Source organism: Trachypithecus francoisi, unplaced genomic scaffold (genome assembly GCF_009764315.1).
Source record: "Trachypithecus francoisi isolate TF-2019V2 unplaced genomic scaffold, Tfra_2.0 Lachesis_group13, whole genome shotgun sequence".
NCBI lineage: Eukaryota > Metazoa > Chordata > Mammalia > Primates > Cercopithecidae > Trachypithecus > Trachypithecus francoisi.
In genome coordinates, this window is record NW_022681458.1 from 109,915,405 (window position 1) to 109,940,428 (window position 25,024).

Below are 25,024 nucleotides of genomic sequence, written 5' to 3' on the forward strand. Positions count from 1 at the left end.
GAGGCAAAATTAATGTAAGTAAAGAGTTTATTTGGGCCAAGATGAGGACAGCTGCTCAGAAGATTCAGGCCCAAGTGACCTTGGATAGGAGCTCCGTTTGGCCTTTGCTACGAACAGATTTTTAAAGGCAAAAGCAAGGGGATACGTAGGGGGTGGTGATACAAAGTTGCTTGTCAGGAATTCTCTTTGGTTTACAGAAATGTCATTCATTAGTTACTGGCTATACATTGTTGAAGTATAGATTATGACCTAATGATATCTAACATGTAGTGTCATTGAGTTAATTTTGAGCTACTTGTGAAAATAAGCCTAGAGTCCACATAGCAAGCATATTCAAAAGGGATACTTAGCTCAGGAGGGGAAGTGGTATGTGACTGTGGTCTCATTCTCCTGCCTCGCTGGGCCTGATAATTTAAAGGAGGTTCACATTCCTCGGAGGGAAAGTTTCTTTTCTTTTTCACTATAAGCCTCTGTCTTTCTTCTCTCTTTATTGCTAAATGGTTTGGCATAAAATCATCTGCTCTGGTAGAAACTTAAGGGCTTTTTACTCAGCTGTTGAAATTCATACCCACTGGAGATTCTAGAGCCGTCAGTAGCCACGGTTCCTGCCACTGGAGGAAACTGTCTTTAGAGAGTGAAGATGAAGCCTACATTTATAAATAACCACGGTGAGAGGCAGGGCTAGAAAGCAGGCCTGGCTCTGTTCCAGTTCCTGTGTTCATTTCAGAGACCAGTTTCCCCTTCCTATGGTTAGCTTACCTGAGCCCATAAATCTCCATCTCCTGCTTAAGCGGGTTTGAGTGTCTGGTCCATACATGAAGTGTCGGGGTATCCTAAGCAGACAGTGGAAAGTGATGGGGTCCAACATCTGGGATGCTGGGCATCTTAGTACTGGGAGAGTGTGTCAGTCTATAGCAAAATCTTCACTTCTGGGCAAGGCTTCAGGATGGAACTCAAGTCTTTTGGAGGGAGGAGGAGCAACTTATAGTCCTAGAGGAACTGGGATCACAAATGAGTTCCAAGTCAAGGACTCAAGACCATGAGTCAAATATAGATGCCTGAGTGCTGTCCTCAGCAAGCAGTCGAAGGTGCTGGACCCAGATGCCCAGATGGAGCCCAGAAGTCAGCATCACTTACAGGTCGTCTTTGATGCATAGAAATAAAAAAAGTCATCTAAGGGGCAGAATTTGGGTTGAAGCCCAATGGTAAAAATCAAGCAGCTTGTTCTAAGTAGCAGTTGTCATTTGGAAGAGGCTAGGCAGAAAGGGTGAACATGGTAACGTTTATAGACAGAAAGAAGGATAAGCAGATGAGAGAGGAGAACTTCAAAGAAAAATGAAGGAAGTAGAATCTGAAAAAAAGTCCTGGACTGAAAAGACCACGGGGTAGCTGCCTTCTGTAGGTTATCTGTGGTCTAGATTGTGGGTATAGACAAAGCTGCTAAAGGTGACAGTTCACTGGAGATGGCAGAAGCACCATGAGCAGAACTGGGACACAGGCTCAGGGCCAGAAGAGACTAGAGACAAATTTGGGGGGTCAGGAGGGGAAGTGGGATGTGACTGTGGCCTCATTGGTAGACTTTTCCATTCATGGCCCCCAAGGGACCATATCTGTCAATATTCACACTCTTGTGCAGTGTCTCCCATAATGGACTGCGGGCTTGGCAAGGTAACTTGCTTTGGCCAATGATGTAAGCAAATTAATTAGGGATAAATTAGAGGCCTGATAGGCATTTGCATATTGGACCTATGCTTTTCGAATTCTGAGATTGCCAGAGGATGCCTTGACTGGCTGTCACCATCTTACTACAAGCCTGTGGATGAAGCCAGCACAGGAGGTAATGGAAGGAATTGCAGAGCTGTGAAGCTGTGACTATAATGCAGCATGGTCTGCTTCCTACTTCTAGTCTTCTTGTTATATGAACTGATAACTTATAGTTTAAACCTCTCAGTAAGTTCACTTTCTTGCAACTGAAAGTGTCCTAATGATACAGTGTATTAGCCCATTTTCATACTGCTATAAAGAACTTCCTGAGCCTGGGTAATTTATAAACGAAAGAGGTTTAATTGCCTCACAGCTTAGCATGGCTGGGGAGGCCTCAGGAAACTTACAATTATGGTGGAAAGCAAAGAGGGACCTTCTTCATAGGCAGCAAGAAGGAGAAGTGCTGAGCGAAGTGGGAAAGAGCCCCTTATAAAACCATCAGATCTTGTGAGGACTCACTCACTATCATGAGAACAGCATGAGGGAAACTGCCCCCATGAGTCAATTACCTCCACCTGGTCTCTCCCTTGACATGTGGGGATTATGGGATTATGGGGATTACAATTCAAGATGAGATTTGGGTGGGTACACAAAGCCTAACCGCATCACACAGCCTTTTGTTTTTAATTTATTGAGGCAAATTCACATAATGATGTAGTTTTTTTTTGAAGCTGGGAATTCTTTTTTTTTTTTTTTTTTTGAGACGGAGTCTTGCTCTGTTGCCCAGGCTGGAGTGCAGTGGCCGGATCTCAGCTCACTGCAAGCTCCGCCTCCCGGGTTCACTCCATTCTCCTGCCTCAGCCTCCTGAGTAGCTGGGACTACAGGCGCCCGCCACCATGCCCGGCTAGTTTTTTGTACTTTTTAGTAGAGACGGGGTTTCACCGTGTTAGCCAGGATGGTCTCGATCTCCTGACCTCATGATCCGCCCGTCTCGGCCTCCCAAAGTGCTGGGATTACAGGCTTGAGCCACCGCGCCCGGCCTGAAGCTGGGAATTCTATAAGTAAAAATATTTGTAAGGCGCTTAACAGCTTCAATGAGGAAACTCTATCCTTGTGTCCATGCCTTCTACTTACCTGATCCCCTAAGTGCCAGTTTCTGGAATGCTGTCCATTGGGATGCAGCAAGGAGTCCGGTTGCTAATTTTAGAGCATCACAGCCATGAAGAATGACTGAGTTATGCATACTTGTCTGGAACTAAGACAGGCTTTTGGGTTCCAGTTGTCAGCTTGTGATCTAGTTATCTTTGCTCCCAGGGGGCCTTATAAAGGATACCAGATACAGATACTTCTCATGTCCCTTCTAGCTCAATGAGTCATAGACTTGATGGTTTTTCCCTCTGATATCTGAAACTTTAAAAAGACAACAACAAAAAAAACACACACAGATCAATATATTGAATAACTATAACTTCCAAACCTCATAGTCTATTTCTCTTGACATTATAAATGTATAAATAGTGTTATGCAAAGAAAAGAAGCATAGTTTGTAACACCTTTTCTATCTGACATGTGCTGCTGCCTAGAAGACTCCTTAACATGCTCCCTTTATTACATCTCCTATCATATTCTCCACTTGAGTATCCAACAACTGGAATGCAGTGTTATAGAAACGCGTAGTTATATATCTGCAATTATTTTCAGCTTCAACTGTTTCTATAATAAGCCAATGTACTTGGGTCACTAAGCTCTAAATAGGCCAGAGGGTACGGAAGACTTATATCTACCCCCATCACTGGAAGAAAGCTCAAAGCTTGTCCTTATTGCTTACTCTGTGATGTCTTCCCAAAGGGAGGGCAGCAGGGCTGTGTTATTTGGGAACAGCTGAGACCTGCGAATGCACAAGAGCGGAAATGATCAATGGAGCATCCCCGTCGTCCATCACGGGGAAAACCCAGAGAGGGAAAATAGGGCACATTTTCCCTCGCTGCCCTTAATGCAATACAAATCTCATCATTCCATCTCTCTTTTTAGCCTGTGCTGGAGCAAATAATTTTAGAACATGCACAATTTGAAGCAACCCCATTAAGTCAGGATGGCAAATGCTGTAATTTATCCATGCTCTCTCCTTGGAGAAGTTGAACAAATATTGCAGATGAGCTTCTTAGGTAAAGACTGTAGCAGAGCCTTATTAACTAGGTTTAGAACAGTAGGTTGAAGCCCTTTCTCAGACAAGAACCACAGACTGTTTCCACTTGATGTGATAGATCTGTTAGGGATGCTTGGGTCTGCACTAAGATTACAGCTCTTAGGCAGGGTAGTTCTTGGGACACTTAGACCACAGCTCTGCTCTTCTACGAATAAGGCAATTCAAGTGTTAAACGGGCTCCACATTTTAATCTTAAGCACTTGAACTTACTCTATTTCTGTCCCCTTCTTTGCAATCTTAGGCTCAGCTATCTGTGGTGGCAGGACTTCTTCCACAGCCAACCAGCATACAGCTGGTCACTATAGCCCTAGGTGCTGCCAAAGGCTGACAGGAATGAGAAATGCTAGTACTTTCCTTTGCACAAGGGTGGGAGATGGTGCAAGGGCATTTCTATCTAGTTCAAGTGAGCATATATTGAATTCTTCCTACTGGCTAGGCCATTAGAGACATATAAATGAGTAAAGCACGGCCCCTGCCTCAAAAGCTTTCACTGTCTACAGTAAGGGTTGGCAAACTATACCTGTGGGGTGAAGATGGCTGCCTGTTGTAAATAAAGTTTTATTTAAACACAACCATGCACACGCATTTACATATTGTCTATGGCTGCTTTTGTTCTACAATGGCAGAGTAGGTCTAACAAGATCGTATGGGACCAAAAGCCTAAAATATCTACTAACTGACCCTTCACAGAAAATGTTTTCTCACCTCTGCACAACTTAGTAATTTTTGATATATTTACAGAATTATGCAGCCATTACCACTACCAAATTTCAGAACATTTTCATCACCCCAGGAGACATCTCATATCCATTAGCAGTCAGCCCCAGCTATTGACAACCACTAATCTACTCTGTATCTTTATAAATTTGTCTATTCCTGACATTTCATAAAAGTGGAGTAATGCAAAATGTGGCCTTTTGTGAGTGACTTCTTTCACTTGCGATACTGCTTTAAAGGTTCATTCATGTTTTAACATATATCAGTGCTTCATTTCTTTTTATTGCCTAATAACATTCCATTATGTGTATATACCATGTTTGGTTATCTGTTCCTCGGTTGATGAATGTTTGGGTTATTTCCACTTTTTTGACTATTATAGTTAATGATATTGTGAATATTTGTGTATGAGTTTTGTGAGGATATATGCTTTTGCTTGGGTAAATACCTAGGCATGAAATTTCTGGGTCATAGGATAACTGCATTTAACATTCTGAAGGACTGGCAAACTGCTTTCCAAAGCGTTTATGCTGGTTTGCAATCCTACCAGCAATGTGTGAAGGTTTCCATTTCTCGACATTCTTGCTAACACTTGCTATTCTCTATCTTTTTGATTCTGGTTGTCCTAGTGAGTGTAAGGTGGTCCCTCACTGTGGTTTTGATTTGCATTTCCCTCAAAGCTAATGATGTTGACTATTTTTTCTTGTGCTCATTAGCTATCCGTACAATGTCTTCTCTGAAGAAATGTCTGTCAAATCCTTTTCCATTTAAAAATTAGGTTATTTGCTTTTTGGGTTAAGAGTTCTTTATATATCCTGAGTTCTAGTTCCCTATCAGACAGTATATATTATGCAAATATGTCCTCCCATTCTGTGGGTTGTTTTTTCACCTTTTTAATGGTGTTTTTGGAAGTGAAAAAAGTTTGTAACCTTGATGATGTCCCATTTGCCTATTTTTTTCTTTTGTTGCTTTTGCTTTTGATGACCAATCTAAGAAACCATTGCTTAATCCAAGGCCACAAAGATGTACTCCTATGTTTTTCTCTAAGAGTTTTACAGTTTTAGCTTTTATGTTTAGGTTTATTATCCATTTTGAGTTAATTTTTGTATATAGTGTGAGGTAGGGGTCCAAAAAATCCGCTTGCATGTGAATATCCAGTTGTCCCAGTACCATTTGTTGAAAAGAGTATTCTTTCCCCATTCTTCATACCCTTCGTAAAGATCAATTGACTGTAAATGTGAAGATTTATTTCTAGATTCTCAGTTCTATTCCACTGATCTGTATGTCTATCCTTCTGCCAGTACCACACAATCTTAATTACTGAAACTTTGTAGTAGGTTTTGAAATTGGGAAGTGTGAGTTCTCCAACTTTGCTCTTCCTTTTCAAGATTGTTTTGGCTATTTTGGATTCCTTGCATTTCTGTATGAATTTTAGGATAACTTTGTCAATTTATGCAAAAAAAAAAAAAAAAAAAAAGCCAGCTGGGATTTTGACAAGGAATGCATTGATTTGTAGATCAGCTTGGGGAGTATTCCAAGATCAGTTTGAATCTTTTTGTTTCCAAGATGTTTTGAGCATGGATCATCTGGGTAACTTGCATCAATGATTCCCAGCATTTCTGAGGGTTAAGCTTCTTTTATAATGTAAACCATTATTACTGACTTCTCAAAGGATAAAACTTTTACTTTCTATTAAAAGCATCATTTTATTGCCTAAGTACATAAGACCAAAAACTATTATGAACTAGAGAATGCTTTTAAGTGAATTTGTATTTTATTAATTCATAATAGTGTCTATATATACTTCAGAAATTATAGAGCAAAATGTGGAGAAATGTTAAATTGTCTGTTTTCAGCCACTGGTTGGTATATTTATGGAGTCATTGTCTGGTTTGCAGAAAAACATCAGCTCCCACTTTGGGAACCTCTAGTTAGCAAGAAAACCCTTCTTCTAAAGCAGGTCTATCTTTCTGTCCAGAGTGTCTCAGCCACAGAACAGGGAGGCATGAGCAGGACTGGCCTTCATAAACTGAATAAAGATTCCCAGTACCTCAAGATCAACTTGGTGCTTTTAAAGAGTTGACTTTCTTGCGAAGGAAGGAAATTGTATCCCAAGCTGCTTCTCGTGTTGTCTAAAGCTGACTTGGTCTCACCTGGCCTGGGAAACTTTGCTCCCTGGATGCTCTGCCAATTGAGTGAATTGGCAGTATGCTCAGATGAACCAATTCAGCCACAGAAATACCTCTAAGATTTTTCTTTGGCACCTTCAATTACTAGTTTTTATTAAAAAGAGAAAAGAAAGCTGTCCGGAGCCGTGTAGCCCGGATATTGCTGTGGCCTCTGTTGCTTAAGCTCCACATTGCGGAGACAAGATGGCGCACTTCCTGGTTCTTCATCATCAAACCTTCCCGCGCGCGCGAACTTTTCCCGCCGGCGGGTAAATTACCTCCCACGCCCGGGAGAGACTAAGCCTACCGAGCATGCGCCCGGTGACGTCTTTCATTCCCCGCCTGCTCCTAGCCCTTCCCCCTATTGTCAGCCTATATAAGGCGTTGCTTTTCCACCATTAAACGAGACTTGATCAGAGCACTGTCTTGTCTCCATTTCTTGTGTCTCTTGTCTCTTTCCATTCCCACCCCCTCCTCCAGGGTCTGCGTTGTTCATCCCGCGGGTCGGGACACGTGGCGCCCAACGCCGGGCTTGGATACGAGGGAATTGCGTGAGGAAGAGGCGCATAGGACGGCCGGCAGCTAAAGTAAAGAGAAATCCCTTCAACCGCCGCGGGAGCCTGCTGCGTCGGAATTAAGGGTAAGTTCCGCGCCCGAAATGGGACAAGAATTAAGCCAGCATCAAATCTACGTAGGACAATTAAAAGAGGCTTTAAAGACACGGGGAGTAAAGGTTAAAAGTGGTGACTTATTTAAGTTTTTTGATTTTGTGAAATATACTTGTCCTTGGTTTCCTCAGGAGGGGACCATTGATGTAAAAAGATGGCGTAGAGTAGGAGACGCCTTTCAAGATTATTATAATACCTTTGGCCCCGAAAAAATTCCTGTAACTGCCTTTTCTTACTGGAATTTAATCAAAGAGTTAATAGATAAAAAGGAGGCTGATCCGCAAGTAATGGCTGCGGTCGCCCAAACAGAGGAGATTTTAAAGGTCAGTTCTCAGACAGACCTCAGGAGCCCCCTACCAGATAAGGAAATGGACCTTATTTCTCTTGAGAGTGATGATGAGGGGGCCAAGGCTCCTTCTGTAAAAGATAAAGTGGTGCCAGACATAAAAAACCTAAAAAATACCCAATTCTGCAAACATCACAAAACAGTAAAAGTAATGATAATCCTGACCCATCAGAGGTAAATTGGGATGAGTTAGAAGATGAGGCAGCTAAATATCATAATCCTAACTGGCCTCCCTTTTTCTCGCGCCCACCCCACCTATAATGGGACACGTGGCGCTTCTGCGCCCAACGTAATGGCAGTAGTTAATCCAAAAGAGGAACTCAAAGAAAAAATCGCTCAGCTAGAAGAACAAATTAAGCTAGAAGAGTTACATCAGTCATTAATTACTAGGCTACAAAAATTAAAAACAGGAAATGAGAGTGTAACCAATACAGAGAATATGGGAGGTTTCCCTCGCCCACTTCAGCGGCCCGGACAACATGTCCCAAAAGGGAAGTTTTCTACTAGCCGAGACACGGAGTCCTCCGATAAAGATATCTTCCCGGTAACTGAAACAATAGATGGACAGGGCCAGGCCTGGAGACATCATAATGGATTTGATTTCACTGTCATAAAGGAATTAAAAACTGCTGTTTCTCAATATGGAGCTACTGCTCCCTATACTCTTGCTATAGTAGAGTCTGTGGCCGATAACTGGCTTACTCCAACAGATTGGAACACACTAGTTAGAGCAGTTCTTTCAGGGGGAGATCACTTAATTTGGAAATCAGAGTTTTTTGAAAATTGCAGAGATACAGCCAAGAGAAACCAACAGGCAGGAAATGGTTGGAACTTTGATATGTTAACTGGCTCGGGTAATTATACTGATACAGATGCTCAAATGCAATACGATCCTGGGTTATTTGCACAAATCCAGGCGGCTGCTACAAAAGCCTGGAGAAAACTCCCTGTTAAGGGGACCCAGGAGCTTCGCTCACTGGAGTTAAACAAGGACCTGATGAGCCATTTGCAGATTTTGTACATAGACTCATAACAACAGCAGGAAGAATTTTTGGAAATGCCGAGGCGGGTGTAGATTATGTTAAACAATTGGCTTATGAAAATGCCAATCCAGCTTGTCAAGCGGCAATCCGACCCTATAGAAAGAAAACAGACCTAACTGGGTATATCCGTCTCTGCTCAGACATTGGGCCCTCTTACCAACAGGCTTAGCAATGGCCGCAGCTTTCAGCGGACAAACTGTAAAAGACTTCCTTAATAATAAGAACAAGGAGAAAGGGGGATGTTTTAAATGTGGCAAAAGGGGACATTTTGCAAAAGATTGCCGTAAAGATTCAAATACAAACCCCGAAGTAAAAGTTCCAGGCCTCTGTCCAAGGTGTAAAAGAGGTAAACATTGGGCTAATGAGTGTAAATCTAAGACTGACAGTCAGGGAAATCCATTACCACCCCATCAGGGAAACGGATTGAGGGGCCCCCCAGGCCCCGAAACAAGCTTATGGGGCGGTCAGTTTTGTTCCAGCCAACAACAACAATCCATTTCAAAACTTAATAGAGCAACCCCAGGAAGTGCAGGACTGGACCTCTGTGCCACCTCCCACACAGTATTAACGCCTGAGATGGGGCCCCAGGCTTTAGGCACTGGAATATATGGGCCTTTACCTCCTAATACCTTTGGGTTAATATTAGGAAGAAGTAGTGTTACTATGAAAGGTCTACAAGTTTTTCCAGGAGTAATTGATAACGACTATACTGGAGAAATTAAAATAATGGCCAGAGCTGTTGACAATATCATTACTGTTCCTCAAGGAAATAGAATCGCACAATTAGTCCTCCTGCCTTTAATTGAAACAGCTCATAAAGTACAACATTCTAACAGAGGAGAGGGAAGTTTCGGGTCCTCAGACATATATTGGGTACAGCCAATCACTAATCAAAAGCCCTCCCTGACTTTGTGGCTAGATGGTAAGTCGTTCACAGGATTAATAGATACGGGGCTGATGTAACCATTATCAAACAAGAGGACTGGCCCTCTCATTGGCCTACCACAGAAACTTTAACTAATTTAAGAGGAATTGGGCAAAGCAATAATCCCAGACAAAGCTCTAAATACCTTACTTGGAAAGACAAAGAAAATAATTCGGGCCTCATTAAACCGTTTGTTATCCCCAAATTGCCTGTTAATCTTTGGGGCCGAGACCTGCTCTCCCAGATGAAAATCATAATGTGCAGCCCTAACGATATAGTTGCTGCACAAATGCTAACCCAAGGGTATAGCCCCGGAAAAGGACTAGGAAAAAGAGAAAATGGTATTCTACAGCCTATTCCAACTCTAGGACAATCTGACACAAAGGGGTTTGGAAATTTTTAGTGTTGGCCACTGACATGCCTGCACCCCAAAGGTGCGCTGACCCCATAACATGGAAGTCAGATGAGCCCATTTGGGTTGATCAGTGGCCATTACCCATGAAAAACTTACTGCCGCCCAACAGTTAGTACAGGAACAATTAGAGGCAGGACACATTACAGAAAGTAACTCTCCCTGGAATACACCCATATTTGTCATTAGGAAAAAGTCCGGTAAGTGGAGACTATTACAAGATTTAAGGGCAGTAAACGCTACTATGGTCCTCATGGGTGCCTTACAGCCCGGGCTACCTTCTCCGGTAGCGATCCCTCAAGGATATTTTAAAATTATCATAGACCTGAAAGATTGCTTTTTTACAATTCCCCTTCACCCTGCCGACCAAAAACGATTTGCCTTTAGCTTACCATCTATCAATTTTAAAGAACCAATGAAGCGTTACCAATGGAAAGTGTTGCCTCAAGGTATGGCTAACAGTCCCACCCTGTGTCAAAAGTATGTCGCCACAGCCATAAATTTAGAGAAACATGGAAACAGATATACATTATACATTACATGGATGATATTCTCATAGCAGGAAAAATAGGAGAACAAGTCTTACAGTGTTTTGCTCAACTCAAGCAAGAACTAACTACGGCAGGGTTACAAATAGCTCCCGAAAAAATACAATTACAAGACCCCTACACTTATTTAGGCTTCCAAATAAACGGACCAAAAATTACTAATCAAAGAGCAGTCATCCGTAAAGATAGGTTACATATCCTCAATGATTTCCAAAAACTCCTTGGAGACATTAATTGGCTCCGGCCATACTTAAAACTTACCACGGGAGAGTTAAAACCTTTATTCGACACCCTAAAAGGTGACCCCAACCCTAAGTCCTTTAGGTCGTTGTCAAAAGAGGCGCTTTTATCACTCCATAAAGTAGAGGCGGCTATTGCTGAACAATTTGTCACCAGCATAGACTATTCACAGCCATTAACCTTTTTAATATTTCACACAACACTAACACCTACTGTTTATTTTGGCAAGATAACCCTATTATGTGGGTCCACTTGCCTTCATCTCCCAAAAAGGTATTACTCCCCTATTATGATGCCATAGCAGACTTAATTATTCTAGAAGAGACAATAGCAAAAAATACTTTGGAATTGAACCTTCTACGATCATACAACCTTATTCTAAGCCACAAATCCATTGGCTAATGCAAAACACTGAGACGTGGCCGATTGCTTGCGCTTCTTACGCTGGTAACTTGGATAACCATTACCCACCAAATAAGCTTATCCAATTTTGTAAGCTGCATGCTTTTGTCTTCCCTCATATCACCAGTAAAACACCCTTAGACAATGCCTTATTAGTATTCACTGATGGGTCCTCCACAGGACTGCTGCATATACCTTTGCAGACACCACTGTTAACTTCAAAACCAGTCATACTTCAGCTCAACTAGTGGAGTTGCAGGCCCTAATCGCAGTGCTGTCAGCCTTCCCTAATCAGGCCCTTAATTTATACTGACAGTGCATATTTAGCTCACTCAATACCTTTACTTGAAACCGTAGCACAAATCAAACATGTGTCAGACACAGCCAAACTATTTTTACAATGCCAGCGAGTAATACATAACAGATCAACACCTTTTTTCATTGGACATATTAGAGCTCATTCAGGATTGCCAGGACCTCTATCCCAAGGCAACCAAATGGCTGACTTTGCAACCAAGACTGTAGCTACAACTATAGATACAAATTTGAATCAAGCACAGACCGCTCACGCTTTACACCACCTTAATGCTCAAACCCTAAGATTAATGTTTAAAATAACTAGGGAACAAGCTAGACAAATTGTTAAACAATGCCAGACATGTATAACTTATCTGCCAGTCCCTCACTTAGGAGTAAACCCAGAGGGCTAGTTCCCAATATGATCTGGCAAATGGATGTCACCCATTATTCAGAGTTTGGTAATTTAAAATACATCCATGTATGTATAGATACATTTAGTGGATTTATATTAGCCACCCTACAAACAGGTGAAGCTACCAAACATGTAATAGCCCATTTACTACACTGTTTTTCTGTAATTGGAAAACCTAAACAATTAAAAACAGATAATGGTCCTGGCTATACATCTAAAGGTTTCCAAGACTTTTGCCTAAAATTACAAATAAAACATACTACTGGTATCCCATATAATCCTCAAGGACCAGGAATCGTTGAAAGAGCTCACTTATCCTTAAAAACTACCATTGAAAAGATAAAGAAGGGGGAATGGTACCCTACTAAGGGCACCCCTAGAAATATTCTTAATCACACACTCTTTATTTTGAATTTTTTAAATCTAGACGATTTAACAAATCAGCAGCTGATCGATTTTGGCATTCTGACTCCAAAAAACAATTTGCCATGGTCAAATGGAGAGACCCATTAGACAACACATGGCATGGTCCTGACCCAGTGTTAATCTGGGGCAGAGGCTCAGTTTGTGTTTTTTCCCAAACTCATGATGCAGCCAGATGGCTACCAGAACGGCTGGTGAGACAGGTGCCTAACAATAGTCAATCCAGGGAGTAATTTTCTCCCTGAGAATATTTTTTCTCTATTTGCAGAGATGAACCCCAATTACAAATTCCTCTGGATCCTAGTGCTGACTTACCAAGCATTCCAGGCATTCCAAGTTCATGCCGGCTTTGGCGATCCACGTGAAGCCATTACAATAATACAACAGCGACATGGTAAGCCTTGTGATTGCGCTGGGGGATATTTTGCCAGCCCACCTGAAACCTATATCACAACTGTATCCTGTTCCTCTCACACTGCATACCAGCCAATTAACTCCCTTAAGTGGCAGTGTGTATCAACCCCAACAATATCTAGTGGAGAAAATATTGGGCCCTGCCCTTGCACCTATTTTTGGGATTCTATACACAGCTCCTGTTACACCGCCTATCAAGAATGTACCTCTGGCGGTAAAACATATTATACTGCTATCCTAACTAGATCTAGAACCCCTACTTTAGGGGCCAGTAATGTCCCTTCAGTTCTAGGAAATACCAATAACCTTGTAGCAGCTGGCTGTACTGGTATTGTAGGGCAGCCTATATGCTGGAATACTCGCCCTCCTCTTCATATCTCTGATGGAGGAGGACCACAAGACAAGGCCCGAGAAATCATGGTACATAAAAAACTTGAAGAATTACAAAAGTCCCTGTTCCCAGAACTCCACTACCACCCTTTGGCCTTGCCCAAAGCCCGTGGTAAAGAAAAATTGATGCACAGACTTTTGATCTCCTCACCGTTACACATAGTCTACTCAATAATTCCAACTCTGATCTAGCCAATGATTGCTGGCTATGTTTACCATCAGAAATCCTGTTCCTCTTGCCATACCCAGTAATGACTCATATTCCACATCCAATCCTTCCTGCCCCATCATTCCCCCCCTTTTAGTGCAGCCCTTCGAGTTTGCTAACTCCTCTTGCATCTATTCCCCGTTTCGTAATGACTCATATGATATTGATGTAGGCATAGTTGAATTTACTAATTGCTCTATTGTCTCTAATGCTTCCCATTCCCTGTGTGCCCCAAATAGTTCAGTTTTTGTATGTGGCAATAATAAAGCATACATATATTTGCCCACAAACTGGACAGGACTTTGTATCCTAGCCACTCTTCTGCCAGATATAGACATTATTCCTGGAGATGAACCTATACCTATTCCAGCCATAGATCACTTTTTAGGAAGACCCAAAAGAGCAATACAATTTATCCCCTTACTTGTAGGATTAGGCATCACTACTGCCGTAACAACTGGGGTTTCAAGCCTAGGGGTTTCTGTTACTCAATACACCAAATTATCTCGCCAATTGATCTCAGATGTACAGGCCATTTCAAGTACTATACAAGATCTACAAGATCAGGTAGACTCTCTGGCAGAAGTAGTGCTTCAAAATAGAAGAGGCCTAGATTTACTAACTGCAGAACAGGGAGGTATCTGCTTAGCTCTACAGGAAAGGTGTTGTTTTTACGCCAACAAGTCCGGGATCGTCAGAGACAAAATCAAACGACTGCAAGAAGATTTGGAAAAACGACGGAAAGAAATGATTGAAAACCCATTTTGGACTGGTTTCCATGGACTCCTCCCCTATTTTACCCTTGTTAGGCCCTTTGCTTTGTTTATTGCTGTTACTTTCTTTAGGACCTATAATCTTCAATAAGCTCATGACATTCATTAAGCAACAAATCGAGGCAATCCAAGCCAAACCCATACAGGTCCATTATCATCGCCTTGAACAAGAAGATCACGGTGGTCCATACTTACACTTGCTATAAACCACCTTCCTTGTGCGCTGAACTGGACAGCCAATGACGGGTAAGAGAGTGTCATCCCTCACTAACCTAAGACAGGAGGGCCGTCATAGCTACTGCCTAATCCCATGACGGGTACCAGTGAAGAGATGTGTCACTCCAACCTAAGACAGGCGCAGTTCCCGAGGGAATATCTTCTAGTCGTTTAATAATATAATAAAAAAGGGGGACCTGTCCGGAGCCGTGTAGCCCGGATATTGCTGTGGCCTCTGTTGCTTAAGCTCCACATTGCGGAGACAAGATGGCGCACTTCCTGGTTCTTCATCATCAAACCTTCCGCGCGCGCGAACTTTTCCCGCCGCGGGGTAAATTACCTCCCACGCCCGGGAGAGACTAAGCCTACCGAGCATGCGCCCGGTGACGTCTTTCATTCCCCGCCTGCTCCTAGCCTTCCCCTATTGTCAGCCTATATAAGGCGTTGCTTTTCCACCATTAAACGAGACTTGATCAGAGCACTGTCTTGTCTCCATTTCTTGTGTCTCTTGTCTCTTTCCATTCCCACCCCCTCCTCCAGGGTCTGCGTTGTTCATCCCGCGGGTCGGGACAGAAAGCAAGCAAACAGAAATCTCATGAGAACGTTCTAATCTTTCCTGCTGGCATCACCTTTCTTTATATTTGGAACAAAGGGGAGAAATAAAAAATTGTCCTTTTTTTTTTTCTCAGTCAAGACGCTTTATTGAAGAAAAGAATGAGGTAAATTGATTGCTTATACTAGTCCAGAAAATCGTTCAGATTTGTATTCCCTTGTACTTAGAAACATCCATTTTGCCATATTGTAGTGGAAAGGTCACTGATCCTAGAATCAGAATATCTGAACTCAAGTCCCAAATCCCTATCTTTCTGATCTCAGTTTCTTTACCAGTTACATAGAATTAGTAATAGCTAACTTTTGAATGTGAGAATTAAGGAGAAACTTGAAGACAGTAAAGTAGTTAAATAATTCAAATCTTGTGTTTTTTTATTACTAGCATGCTATTTGTGCATGAAAAATCATGCACCCGTCACCTCCTGAGATTTCCAACCTCCTTCTAGAGGGCCACGTTTTATAGGTGAAGCATGGGTCCCTGCAGGCTTCCCTTCCTGCTGGAGCAAGTGAAGACTATACCCCTCCCCAGGTGTGTCCCCAAATCATGCAGAGAGGGCTCAGGAGCTCCCAGGGCCCAGCAGCTTCTTCCTGATGGCAGGAGTGGGCCAAGGCAGCATGCCAGGGCCCAGGTAAAGTGAGACACAGACAGTGGGGAGAGAGGGCGAGGAAGTCATCAGACAGGGAGATGAACATAGCACTTCTTTTCCTCCCTTCCCATTTCCCACCTGTCCATGTAACTAGCATGACTTGCATCTTCATGTGTGTTCTTTGACTCCCTATGTTGTCCTTTCTTTTTTAGCGTTAAACATTTTCTAGGCTTCTGGCTTGGTGCAAATGATTTGTCTTTGGAAAAAATAATATTTATTGAAAGTTTCGCCATTTAAATAAAACCCCTCTAATAATTTCCCCTCCTTCCTCTGCAGGCTAGATTCCCACTTGTGTTCATTGTCTCGGGGAGGAGCTTGAAAAGGCGGGGTAACCTGCTAGTCACTGGCTTCCTGTTTGTGGAGCCTGGCCCATGATGCGAAGCAGTGAGGTGCCCTGGGTGGGGTAAGGTGTAATAGGAAAGCCTGGAGATGGGGGAAGTGGGAGTGCCTCTGAGAGAAATGCTCAAGGTCAACACAGAAGAGCTTCTGTCCCTACTTTCCTGCTCTTGGGCTACAGAAACATCCTCCAGGCTGAGGGCAGGCTCAGAGTGAGGCAGAGAGAGACAGACAGAGAAGCAGCAAGAAGAGCAGAAAGAGCAGAAAAGTCAACAGGCCTGAGAGGGCCATGGTACAACCTGATTCAAAGGCAGGTCCTTGGAGCCCATGTCACTGTGGAGGGTTTGGAGGGCTAGAGAGCAGAGAGGTTTGGCAGCCCTCATTCTTGGCCATAGTCCCAGAAAGCTGCAAGAGGCTAGGTGGGCTGTGTCTGAGCAGGACATCTAGCAAGATGGACCATGGAGAGCCTGGCTGAGACTCTTGTGTCCTATTCTGGCCCAGAAGCTTCACAATGGGTCATAAACAGCACAGAAAAGTGCAGCCCTGAAGGGCTCACATGGACAGGAGTCTCAGCATGTGGACAGGTAATAGAGGAGCAAATGGGGTGAGGCACATTTTAGCCAACACTTGTAACTGAGGCTTAGGAGATGCCCTCCCATTTCCCTCCATGACTTGCTACTAAGTACTCTCTCTTGAATCGGTGAACTACCCTGGACAAAGGGGAACTGAATTCCCATGGACTGAGAATACATTTTTGTCACTCTAACAGGAAGAGGGCTTAAATAACAATTCGAAGGCATTATAGAAAATTTTGTATTTCTTGCACACTTGAGTTGGTGGAATGAAATTCATACCTACCACAACATTCTTTGTCTATTCCTTGTATGTGTTCCACTCTAGCTGATGTGACTTGGTGAGTCTTTCAGACTGGATTAAATATAGTGCAACAAGTCTTTGTTAAGCTTACCATTTGCCTGGTCCTTTATTAGGTGCCAGGAATAGCCGTGTGAATGAGAAGTGGTTGCTGGTAGGCAGCCTTGAAGGCCCTCATGAGCTGCACCTCCTGGTACTCTTGACCTTGTGAATGCTCTCCATTTGAATATGGGCTGACTCTAGTGACTTACTTTTAGCAAACAGAATATGGCAAAAGTGATGGATGCCACCTCCGATCAACAATTAGACTGTGGCTTTCCTCTTGCTCATTCTATGTCTGGCTAGTTCAGAGGGAAGCCAGCTGCCATACCACAGGCTGCCCAAAGAATAGATCCAGAGAAAAGGAACTGATATCTCCAGAACTGAAGACTTAGTTCCTACTAATAGCCCTATTGGGGAGCTTGGCTTCTTTGCGTGTTGAACCTTGAGATGACTTTGGTCCTGTTTAACATTTTGCAGGCTTGGGAGAGACTCTGAGCCAGAGGCACCCAGCTAAGCCTCCTGGATTCCTGACCCTCAGAATCTATGAGAAAATAAATGTTTCTGTTTTAAGTTGCTGTGTTTTGGAGTTACTCATTATGCAGCAAGAGATAACCAGTACCTGGTCCTTGCCCTCCAGGAACTCTTGCTCTAGGTTGAGCATTTCTTTGGAAAGAGCATTCATGATAATAAAGAGTAGAGAGCTAGGCATAATGGCATGGATTCTGTTAATTAGTCTTCAGGCGGTGAGAAGAGCAGATGAGACCCAGGATGCTGAACAAGCAATAATGCCTGTGAGGTCTGGGATCGGTTTCCTCTGGCCAACACATTCTCCCTAATTACAAAGCTTCGTTCCTGAGATGACAATATTTCCATTTTTGCTCAGTGGATTGGCGGAAGTAAGAGAAGTAGCATCCCATGGTAGAAATGAGAGAGCAGGGCTATTTAGTGAATTTAGCTCAAATCAACAACTGTTTCTGGGGTGGCTGCTCTGTACCGATGAGTCCTTCTCTCACATACTCATAGATGCTCTGCCCCAGCCTCTACTGAATCACCCTTTATCGAGGGCATTTTGCTAGGATAAACTGTGCTTGTGATTGACATTCTTAGTTATCACCCCTTCTGTGAGGTGGAGCCACTGAAAAATGGTAAATCTCATCTGTCATTGTTACAGTTGCAACAGATTTAAATACAACTTCTTTGAAAACAGAAAAGGGTGGTGGTGGAGGCGGCTGTGAAGGAGAACTGGTTTTTCTTCTGAAAAGCCCTGACTCAGGCCACACATTGAGAGTGGTGCAATCTTTTTGGTTCTACAACTTATATTCCAGAATTGCCAACCCACTATGAGGATACACTCCCTTCTCCTCTGAAACATTGTGTGCTAACAATAGCAACACTGGGAACTTTGGATATTTTCTTGCAAATGGATTTTTCCTTTGGGTGTGACTATATTGGAATATTGCTCCTGGTTCTGGTTCTTAATTTTAGGTGAGTTCGGAAAAAAAGATGCCTCAGATTGAAGGAGGACATTGGAATCAATTATAGACTGACTAGCTTGGAGGAAAGGTTTTCTTGTTCTTTTTCTTTTTTTCTCCTCTTTCTGTATTGGGAAATCCCCATGCGCACTGCAATTGGGTGCAGTCAAGCTGCTCCAGGCTTCTGACAACTGCCTCAATTGTCAGAAGTCACAGGGAGTGCCAGCAGTCAGCCACGGAACTACCACTGAGCTTTGTGGAACTTTGCAAATCTTACTGGAATCCATCACATTTCATCTTGTCAGTCCAACTAGCTCACTGTTTGTTGTTTGTGATATTTTAGAGATAATCACTCTCTGGGCACAGCACAATGTTTGTTTTGTCTGCTGAGCACTGACTGCCTTATCTTCTGTTACCAGCATTCTGATTCTGGGGAAGAAAATCCCACTCTCAGTCTACATGATTGGGGTGGGACTGATCCCAATCCTGGTTCCAGAAGGGGGCAGGTAACCCATGGATGGGTGTTTAGAGTACTTTATCCCCTGGTCCCAAGACTTGGTTTAGGATGGACATATGACCCAATCCAGGCCAGACATAGCCATTGAGAGTTGGTTCTAGGACTTCCATTTGAGGGTGAGAAAAGGCCTGTTATGCTCCATTGGGATTGGTGCTACAGGCAGCTCGCTTATGATCACAGGGGTGTGCCTGTCCATGAGTGGAGACCACATAGAGAATAGGAAGAGAGAGAGAGAAAGAGAGAGAGAGACAGTGAGAGAGAGAGAGAGACAGTGAGAGAGAGACACGAAGAGAGAGAGAGGGTCAGAGAGAGAGAGAGAGAGAGAGAGACAGGAGTTTCATGGGTCAATACATTTTTTGTCATTCCTCCTCTTGTTTAATTAAGTTTAAGCTGGGTTTTTGTAATTTGCAGCTCAAAGAATCTTGACTATAAGCTGGGAGCACAGTCTGCCATGGGCCCTGCACATTTTTGCAGGATATGCAGAGAATTCAAGACCATGCATCTCTTTCCTAAGACCTTTCTCAGAATCGTGTTTGCAGGGAGCACTGTTGCAGGATGAAGTAACCTCTCTCACAAAGAGCAGGCTTGCACCTGCTTCCTATAAAAGCAGTGAGTCTCCCATGTTCAGTGTTCCTTTCTTGCAACACAATCCATCTTGGGTGCATGCATTCATCCACACCCTCACTGTGTTGTCCCTGTGGGACTTGGCGGCATGAGGAACAGATACAAACCAACAGCATATTCATGCTGTTACTGGGCTGTGACTACTAAAGACTTTTGCCTCCGACCGAGGGGTCTTGGGTCTTCTGCCAACATTCATGAAAAATAACAGCCTGGCTTATTAGCTTAAAAAGTAAAGCAAACCCTTAACACTTCTTGACACTGTATGGTTCCTTCGGGCTTCTGTAGGCTGTTGAATGTTGCACAGAAGATTGGTTAAGAGCACATGCTTGATAGGAAGACAGATGGATTTGAATCCTGGCTCTACCATTCTCTATCTGATTTTGAGCGAGTTATGTAACCTCTCTGGACTTCTAGTTTCTCCTCGGTGAAATGAAAATAATACTTCCAATTACAAAATACATGTAATGCACTTGGCCGAGAACGTGGCTCAGAGGAAGGTCAGTAAGTGTTAGCTATATGTAACTGCCTGGTAGTAGCACTTAGCACATGATTTTTTAAAAAATATTTAATCATATTTTCTCATTACAAAAGTAAGAAAAAAACATTGTTGAAAAATTGGGAAATATATGTCAGAAAGATAAGAAAAGTGTCTTTAAAATTATAATTCCACAACTTAGCCATTATTATCATTGGGTGAATATCAATATGGAGTGTGCGTGTGTGTGTGTGTGTGTGTGTGTTTTAAACCAAAGCAGAATCATGTCATATGCACAATTTTATCTGTTTTTTTCTTACTTAATATATCATGACCATCTTTCTCGTTCATACTTCTTTTGTAGCTTTTTATGAAAACATATTATAAAATAGTTGGTATATATAACACAATATAAATAGCATAGAAGTAATTAAGAATAATAAAATGGACACTTAGGAACCCACCATGCAATTTAAGCAATAGAAAATGACCATACCATGGGAGGCTTCCGTGTGCCTCCCCCGATCACACCAGCCCATCTTCTTCACTTACCCCCAGGATACCATGATCCTGAATTTTGTGCTTATCATTCTTTTACAATTTGTGCAGTTTTACCATGCATACCTGCATTTGTAAAAATTAAATCTGCTCATTTTAGAGCTCTGTGTCATGGTATTCTGCTTGCACTTATTTTCTGTGACTTGCTTTTATGCTGGACTTATGTTCCTGAGATCCATCTATGTTGATGCATAGAGTTGTAATTTATTCACTCTTGGGGATGTATGGTATTCTCATGCACACATGAGCCATGATTTAGTAAAGGGAGTCTGGAAAAATCACAAAGGAAAAGTATTTGATTGACATCATCTGCCTCCCTTGGCAGATGCTTCACACTCTGGATGGGGGATGGACATCTCACCCCGAACCTAGCTATTTGCTTTCAGGCAGGCCAATTCGAGGTTTCCCAGCACCAGGCAAGTTGACCCCAGACAATGCAGGTCCTAGGAGTATCATGGAGGAAGAAAAGAAGGGTTGAGGGCTGGAGGTTATGGGACAGAAAACAGCCTGGATGTCTCAGGTAGTTTATAGCTATTTAACTGGGGGAAAATGTAGAAGAGACAGAAACATTCTTCCGTCAGGATATATGGCTGGAGATACACAATTGAAGAGGCTGAGATTACTCTGCATAAGAAAGGGCATGGAACATGTTAGAAAACTTAAGAATGTGTAAGAAAATGTGTAAGAAAGCTAATGGTCTCTAACCTTACTAACAGGAGGCTAAGTCAGCATAACCTACATGGAGGACAATTTGGCTAAATCTACAAAAATTAAAAATTCACCTTCCCTTTGATTCAATGATTAAATTTCTAGAAATTTATCTTACAGATGTGTAAAATCATATATGAACAGTTACTTATTGCAGCAATTTTTATAACAAAATAGTAAAACAATTTAAATGTCAATGTGGGAATAGATAAATAAATTATGGCTTATTTATCCAATGGAAAACAATGCAGTGCTTTAAGGAGAAGGAGGCAACTCTATAAATACTAATATGGTACAATATTGAAGTTTTATTAAATGTAAAAGCAAATTGCAGTGGTGTAAAATGGTGTGTGTTTGTGTGTGTGTATGTTTCTATCTGCTATCTGTATATAGAATATCTCTTTTTACAGTGGTTACTTCTGGGGATCTGGATAACTGAGGATATAGATGGGAAAAAGATAAATTATTTTTATGTCTTTAACATTTTCTATCATGTGAAGCTACCAATGAGCCAAAAAGTAAGTGAAATAAAAATAAAAATATGTGGAAGGCAGGAGTCAAAGAGCAGAAAGTAGGTAAGTGAAGATGCTGGTATGGGCTGGAGCTTTGCAGAGAGGCAGGAGGGATTTGTTCTGAGAGGGATGATTGGGAAATGTGAAGAGGACTTTCGAGAAGTTTTGCAGACTATTGGGATGCCATATAGCCTTTTGCCAGCATCCTTTTGTCCAAGAAAACCTTTACTCCTTAATGCCACTTTTGAAGCTAGATTCTTTTCCCTTTGTTATGTGTTACACTCAAAGAGAGGACTAAAGGCACCAGAAGCAAGGCTCTTTTTAGGCAAAAGTTGTAATAATAACATAATAGCAAAATAATGATAGTAATAATAAAGAATGGCTACTATTTTAGCAGTATGGCAGACATTGACTAAGCATTTTACATATATTATCTCATTTAATCCCTATATAAACTATATAATGGTGGTGGCAGACATTGACTAAGCATTTTACATATATTATCTCATTTAATCCCTGTATAAATTATATAATGTTGGAGGCACTATTCCCATTTAATAGACAAAGAAACTGAGGCACAAAAAGGTTAAGTAACACATGTTCAACATTATATAGCTAGTAAGTGATAGCACTGAAATTTGAGCTAATTTGGTTTGCCTTTGAAGATGGTGCTTTTAACACTTCGCTACATTCTTTTCCTAAGGAATGAGGAATTTGTTAGGCATAGCAACATGAGCGTATGGGCGTGCGTGCACACACACACACACACACGCACACATCTAACTGAAGATTTAACTGTGTACAAATATTTATGGGCCAATTGTCAGGTAGAGCTGAGACAAGAATGTAGAAACATTATAATCTTGTTCACCCAAGAAAAATCTAGAGACATTAAGATTTTAGGCAGGGTAATCATTTGGGGAATATTGGGAAGAAAGATGCCTGCAGACTGACAGGCAAGCAGGTGTTGTTGCCATTCCTATTAGGCCTCTGGGAATTCCCAGAATGTGGGGCTGAGCAGGAAATCAAATAAATAGTTTGCTGACTCCTCTAACTGGCAAAAGTCTGTTCAAAACTCCATGTAGATTACTTACTCTTGAGCGGCCCTGAGAACCTGTGTGACATATTTCAGAGATGACGTGTTAACCCAAAAGCTCTGAAAAATCTCCCTGGAGCTCAGATGAGCCAAGCTGCTTCAGCTCCCATTGGGGATGAAATAGTCAGTGTTTTCATAGGAAGACCGAATAGTTCTTCTTTCTTGTCTCTTGTTGTTCCAACAAGGCTAATTCCAATGAGTTTATGAGAACAATTTAAGGCTTATTTTCTCAGCCGCTTTTCCAGAGGGAGCTGAAGTAATGTCAGTTCCTTCAATACCACCTACAGAGGGAGAAAGTGCATCTCTGTATTGTTCCCTATATTAAACAGTTATTTATTTGGACAAGAGAATTTCCAGGCAGATACTTGTATTCCTACTAACACCAACACTTTTCATCTCTAATTTAAAGAGAAAAGACACTCTAGATTTGGGTTTCCAAATACCGTAGCCACTAGCCTATGATGTAGCTATTAGCATTTGAAATGTGGCTAGTCTGAATTAAGATGTTCTGTAAGTATGAAATATACACCACATTTCAACGACTTAATATGGAAAAGAGGATGTAATATATCCCCAAACTTTTATACTGGTTGCATGTTTATAATGATAATAGGGACAGTCTTTGCTTTGTGTGTTGGTGCAGAACCATGAAAATGATCTTGCAAGCTGAAATGATACAAGCGATCTTAATTAACAATGGGTGAAAATTGTAATTATTATGCAACCTTTAAAACATTTTTGTCTAAACTTTAAACTTTCTTACTGTCAGCTATAAATGTATGCAGAAATTTAAAAGTGGTAAAATCAACCTATTTAGTACACAGTAATTTCAAATAATGGAAACATCGAGAATTAAAGTACTTCTTTTCTTCTTTGTGAGTAGTTTGAGCAGTACTTGCCTTCTTCTTGTCCTATACCTTTTAGTATGGAAAGAGCATCTTTTCTAAGCTTTGCCAAATTGTCATATTACTTTCTAAGATTAGCTTCCAATGTTTTATCCTTGCTTTCCCAGTGTCGAAAAATCTGAGAGTTTCTTCAACGTGAAGCTTTCTTTTTTTAATTTTTTTTTTTTAATCCCTGGCTCAAAAGATCATCCCCTGACCTCAGCCACCCTAGTAGCTGGGACTACAAGTGCACAACACTACGCCCAAATAATTTTTGTGTTTTTTGTAGAGAAGAGTTTTTGCCATGTTGCCCAGGCTGGTCTTGAACTCCTGGACTCAAGCAATCTGCCTCTCTTGGCCTCCCAAAGTGCTGAGTTTATAAGCCTGAGCCACAGCTCCTGGCCCAATGTAAGTTTTTTGCTGGTGTCCCTTCCTCTAGGACATCATCGTTTTGGGGACAGTCATGTTCCATGTTTATGTCCATGCATTTGCCTTCACTAGGTTCCTCTGGCTGCATATCTTGAGACTTTCGAACAGTAGTAGTGTCAACAATCCCCACCGTGATCCATCTTCTAATCACACCTACAATCACTTCCGACAATATCACTTTTTGTTTCTTTGCTGCACTTCCATCTTTGTTGGCCATTCCGTCTTTCGATTTCTGTAAAATGTCACGTGAGTTTACCACTGGGAGACGAGGAATCAACACAACTCCAAGCTTCACTGTCTACACCTGGACTGAATAACAGATGCATAGTGACCAATTGCTGATAGACTTCAAAAGAAATGGCATGATTGGTCACTGCTGTTGATGCACACGTATTGTTTATGTAGTGATTTATGGCCTGAAAGTCTAGCAGCAAAGTTTTTACTTTATGCAATAAAGTAAAACTGTATATTAACTATATGCAATAAAGTACAGTTAAGCAAAATGCACAGTTAATATAACAGAGTTAATACACCACAGTAACTGAAATTTGAACCATGTTGTTGGAAGATTAGTGTTATTTAATTAAGTTATGGTAACTGGAATTTATGCATATTGGAAACATGCAAAGAAAAGTATGCCTGTGTTTTTGGATACTGGGTTAAAGTATATAATTAAAATTATTTGTACCTGTTTCTTTTTACTTTTTGAATTAACTAATAGAA

The 25,024-nt window shown here is 41.8% G+C and overlaps 1 long non-coding RNA gene across 1 annotated transcript; it reads left to right on the plus strand.

Moving 5' to 3' along the window:
* Positions 1-7,187: 7,187 nt before the first annotated feature.
* On the plus strand, positions 7,188-23,923 carry LOC117095420. The gene is made up of 3 exons (XR_004441971.1): positions 7,188-7,347; positions 11,063-11,068; positions 23,913-23,923. It is a non-coding gene; the product is annotated as an uncharacterized LOC117095420 (long non-coding RNA).
* The last annotated feature ends 1,101 nt before the right edge of the window (positions 23,924-25,024 follow it).